Source organism: Lipotes vexillifer, unplaced genomic scaffold (assembly GCF_000442215.2).
Source record: "Lipotes vexillifer unplaced genomic scaffold, Lipotes_vexillifer_v1.1 scaffold1084, whole genome shotgun sequence".
In the NCBI taxonomy this organism is placed as follows: domain Eukaryota; kingdom Metazoa; phylum Chordata; class Mammalia; order Artiodactyla; family Lipotidae; genus Lipotes; species Lipotes vexillifer.
Genome location: NW_006785495.1, coordinates 624,194 through 629,927, shown reverse-complemented (window position 1 = coordinate 629,927; position 5,734 = coordinate 624,194). Strand labels below are relative to the sequence as shown.

At 34.4% G+C, this 5,734-nt stretch overlaps 1 pseudogene; it reads left to right on the top strand.

Moving 5' to 3' along the window:
• The first annotated feature begins 4,461 nt into the window (after nucleotides 1-4,461).
• LOC103085518 (60S ribosomal protein L26 pseudogene) lies at nucleotides 4,462-4,892 on the top strand (annotated as a pseudogene).
• The last annotated feature ends 842 nt before the right edge of the window (nucleotides 4,893-5,734 follow it).

Sequence of the window (5,734 nt, the reverse complement as noted above, 5' to 3'; positions counted from 1 at the left end):
TATCTTAAATATGCTCAAAGAGCTGAAAGAAACCGTGGGCAAAGAAGCAAAGAAAATTAGAAGAATGATGTATGCACAAGTAGGGGATATGAATAAAGGGATAAAAGTTATTTTTAAAAAACGAAGTAGAAATTCTGGAGTTGGAAAGCAAAATAGTTGAAATGAAAAAATCACTAAAATGTTTTAATAGCAGATATAAGTGGGAAGATGACAGAATCAGCACACTTGAAGATAGAACAACTGAAATTACCTGGTCTGAGGAACAGAAAAAGAGAAAAATACAGAGAAATGAGCAAAGCCTAAGGGATTTGTGGACACTATGGGCAGCTACCAAGTATACTAACATACATATTATAGGAGCAAATAACTAAAGAAGATACAGAAAATGTAAAGGGAATTAAAATGGTACAGTAGGAAAAAATCAAACACAAAAGAAGACAACATGGAGGAATTGAATAACAAAAAAATATAAGGTGTATAGAAAACAAGTAGCAAAGTAGCAAAGTAGCAAAATGTCCTTTATTATGAGTAGTACTTTAAAAGTAAAAGGATTTGAGCCACCAATTAAAAGACAATGACTAGCAAAATGAATAAAACGATGATTCAACTACATTGTGCTTATAAGAGACTAACTTCCCACTCAAAGAAACAAATAGTGAAAGGATATAAAAAAGGTATTCCGTGCAAATAGTAGCCAAAAGAGAGCTGGGGTGGCTATACTAATATCAGATAACATCAAATAGATGCCAAGTCAAATTTTTACAAAATACAGGGAAGGATATATTTTGATAAGAGGGTTAATTCATCTAAATTATAAATATACATGTGTCAAACAACAAACCTCCATATATGAGACAACAATTAACAGAATTTATGAGAGAAATAGATAGTAATAAATAGTCATAGAGTAGCTAGAGACTTTATTACCCTACTTTTAATAATGGATGGAACATGTAGACAAAAGATTAATAAGGAAATAAACTTGACCAACACTACAAACCAACTAGACCTAACAGACATCTATAGGACAATCCACCCAATAACAGCAGAATACACATTCTTCTCTAGTGCTCAGGGCACATTCTCCAGGGTAGACCATATATTAGGCCACAAAATAATTCTCAGTTAGTTTAAAAGGATTGAAATTGTACAAAGTACCTTCTCCAATCACAATGGAATGAACCTAGAAATTAAGGACAAAAGGAAAACTGAGAAACTTGAAAATAAATGGAAATAAACAAGATATTCTTAAAGAATCAATGGGTCAAAGAAGAAATCACAAGGGAAATTAAATATCTGGTGGAGACAAATGAAAAGAAAAACACAAACATAACACACTAAAACTTAGTAGATGCAGTGAAGACAGTGCCGGAGGGAAATCTATAGCTGAAAACATGTACATTAAAAAAGGAGAAATATGTCAAATCAGCAACCTAACTTCATACCTTGAAGAACTTGAAGAAAAAGAAGAGAAAACTAAACCCAAAGCCAGTAGAAAGAGGAAATAATAAAGACTAAAGCAAGATAAACAAAACAGAGAATAAAAAAAACAATAGAATCAATGAAACCAAAATTTGGTCCTTGGAAGTGATCAACAAAGTTAACAAATCTTTAATTATGTTGACTAAAAAATAGAGAAAAGAAAAAAGTAACTAAAAAGAAGTGAAAGTAGGGATATTACTACCAACCTTAGAGAAATTGAAAGCATTATGAGAGAATACTATGACTAATTGGATGGAAGCCTATTGTATTATCTAGATGAAATGGACAAATTCCTAGAAAGGCACAAATTGCAAAACCGATTCAAGAAAATTTGAAAATCTCCACAGACCTATAGCAAATAAATAGATTGAATCATTAATGAAAAACTTTCTTCAACCAAATCCAGCATCAGATGGCTTCACTGGTGAATTCACCAAACATTTTAAGAAAAATTAACACTAATTCCACACAAATTCATCTAAAAAACAGAAAAGGAGAGAATACTTCCCAATACATTACCCTAATATGAAAGTCACACAAAGAGACTACAAGAAAACTACAAACCAGTATCACCTAAGAATATAGATGCAAAAATCCTCAGTAAAATACTAGCAAACTGGATCCAACAGTGCATTTCAAAGAGTATACACCACAACTAAGTGGAATTTATCCCAGGAATGCAAGGGTAGTCGAACATAAAAAAACCTACAACTACTATAATATGCTACATTAGTAGAATGAAGAAAAAGTGCAACATGATCATCTCAGTAGGTACAGAAAAAATATTTGACAAAATTCATGGTATGATAGAAACAATCAGCGAACTAGGAATAGAAGAAAACTTTCTCAACATGATATAGAGCAATTATGAAAAACCCACAGCTAACATCATATTCAATGTTGAAAGATGGAAAGCTTTTCCCTTTAAGATCAGGAACAAGACAAGGATGCCTGCTTTCTCTACTGCTATTCAACTTTGTACTGAAAGTCCTACCCAGACCAATTAAGGAAGGGAAAAAAAAAACACCTAAGCTGGAAATGAAAAAATAAAACTGTCTCTATATGAAGATGACATGATTCTATATATAGAAAATTTCAAACAATCTGCAAAAAAAATAACTACTAGAGCTAATAAGTGAATTTAGTAGAGTTTCAGGGTACAAGATAAACATACAAAAATCAATTTGGGTTGCTATACGCCTGTGTAGAGCATATATGTAGGTTTTATTATTATTCACGTGTAGTGAGGTCAACAGATCAGGAGTTGATTGTCGTTGGAAAGATAGTTTGTTACAGTCCCCAAGAGCAGGGGGCATGCCACATAATGAGAGGGTCACACTATGGTGGCTGGGGGACACATGGGAATTACAGGATCAGTAAGGAAGTAAAGGAAGCAAGGGAAAAATGTAGACAAGAGCATTTATTGTAGTTTCCATGGGAAGGAAGGGGTTAGTAAATATAAGCAGGGTTAGGATTGGCTAGTTTGAATAACTTCAGTGGGCTCTGAAGCATCAGGGTTGTCCCTAGTTGTATTGTACCTGTACCTGGGGTGATTAGGGCAGGGGAATAGTGGCCCTGAGTATGAGAGCCTGTTAGAGGAGGTGGTGGGGTGCAGGCTTTGGATTGGTTAGTTTTCATAAGAAAGGCACATTCACAGGGAAGTCTTTTGCTATCTCTAGGGATTGGCAAGCACTGGGGGAGGCAGTCTCTCCAGGGTCAGCAAGGCCTCAGATGTCAAATCATCTGAATTACAGAAAATAAAAGCCATAATTAATACAACCAGCATTGAGCAACCAAAAATGAAATATAATAATTCCATTCATAATAGTATCCAAAAGAATATGCTAGCAAGGAATAAATTTTACCAAGGAGGTGAAAGAGCGATACACTGGAAATTACAAAACATTGCTCAAAGAAATTAAAGAAGACCTAAATAAATGAAGACCTAAATCTCATGTTCATGTGTTGCAAAACTTAATATTGTTAAGATGACAAAACTCCCAAAGCTAACCACAGATTCAGGCAATCCCTACTAAAATTATGATGGCTTTCTTTGTAGAAATGGAAAAGTCAATCCTCAAATTCATATGGAATCTCAAGGACCCAGAATAGCCAAAACAATCTTCTAAGAGAAGAACAAAGTTGGAGAATGCACACTTCCCAATTTCAAAATGTACTACAAAGCTATAGTAATTAAAAGCAGTATCATACTGGCATAAAGATAGACAAACAGACCAATGGAATAGAACTGAGAGTTCAGAAATAAACCCAAACATCTATGGTCAGTTGGTTTTCAGCAAGAGTGCCAAGACCATTCCATAGGTAAAGAAGAGTCTCTTCACAAATGGTGCTGGGACAATTGTATAACCACGTGCAAAAGAATGAAGTTCCGCCCCTATCTCACTCCATAAACAAAGTTAACTCAACATGGATGTAAATATAAGAGCAAAAACTATAAAACTTTTAGAAGAAATCAAGGGAAAATCTTCAAGATCTTGAATTTGGCAATGGATTATTTGACACTAAAAGCAGGAATAACAAAATAAAAAATAGTTAAAGTGGAGTTCATCAAAATTAAAAATTTTGTGCAGGAAAAACATTATCAAGAAAGTGAAAAGATAACCTATAGAATGAGAAAAAATATTTGCAAATCATATGTCTGATAAAGATTTAGTATCCAGAATATACGTTTGAAGAACTCTTACAACCCAAAAACAAAAAGAGAAAAAAAAAAACAATTAAAAAATGGGCAGAGGAAGGACTTCCCTGGTGGTCCAGTGGTTAAGACTCCCGGTTTCCACTGCAGGGGCCATGGGTTCAATCTCTGGTGGGTTCCCACATGCCTTGAGGCCAAAAAAAAAAAAAAAAAAAAAAAGATGGGGAGAGGACTTGAATAGATATTTCTCCAAAGAAGGTATACAAATGGCCAACAAACGAAGAGGTGTTTGAAAGCATGCCTGGTATAAGATTGTCGTTAGCATGAAGTTTGACGCCTTCCTGATCTCAGGAGGCAACAAAATTTACAAACATTACTTCAGTGTCCCCTCATGTGCACAGGAAGGTCATGCCGTCCCTGCTCTCCAAGGAGCTGTGGCAGAAGTACATCTGCTCATGCCCATCCACAAGGACAACGAGGTCTGGGTGGTTTGAGGACGTTACAGAGGTTAGCGAATCAGCAAGGTAGTCCAGGTGTGCAGAAAAAAAAATAGGTCATCTATATCAAGCAGGTGCGTTGTGAGAAGACTAATGGCACAACTGTTCATAAGGGCATTCACCAGAGCAAGGTAGTGATCGGCAGGCTAAAACTTGACAAAGACCAGAAAATTCTTACACATGAAGCCAAATCTGGACAAGTTGGTAAAGAGAAAAATAACCATAAGGAATAACTTATTGCAAAAATGCAGAAATGAAATAACCTGTTGTGAAACCATGGTTTAACTGTAGATTTTTAGCCTAATGTGTGTTTCTCTGCAACTTTACAAGATGTCTCTAATGTTTCATTTCCTTCCCATTTTGTTATTGATATGTGGCACTATAAATCTATTTCTGCAATTGTGATTAATAATTGTATGAATAAAATTGGACATTTCCTAATTTTAATAAAGTTCAACATAATTGATCATTAATTAAGAAAATGCAAATCAAAACCATAATGACATTTCACTTCACAACCACTATGATTTTTTTAAAATTTTATACTGGAGTATAGTTAATTAACAATGTTGTCATGTTAGTTTCAGGTATACAGCAAAGTGATTCAGTTATACACATACATGTATCTATTCTTTTCAAGTTCTTTTCCCATTTAGGTTATTACAGTATATTGAGCAGAGTTCCCTGTGCTATATAGTAGGTCCTTGTTGGTCATCTATTTTAAATATAAAAGTGTGTATAGGTCTATGATTTAAAAAATAAAAAATAGAAAGCGTTGGTGAAGATGTAGGGGAATAAGAACACTTGTACGTTGTTAGAGGGAATGTAAAATGGTATAGCTGTTGTGGGAAACAGTTTTGTCATTCATCAAAGAGTTAAAAATAGAATTACTATATGGACCATATGGTCCAACAATTTCACTGCTAGGTATGTACCCAAGAGAAATGAAAGCATATATCCACACAGAAACTTGTAGACAAGTGCTCATAGCAGCATTATTCTTAATAGCTAAAAGGTGGAAACCAAATGTCCATTAACAGAAGAACAGATACGCAAATTGTGTTGTATACATGCAATGAAATTTTATTCAGCCATAAAA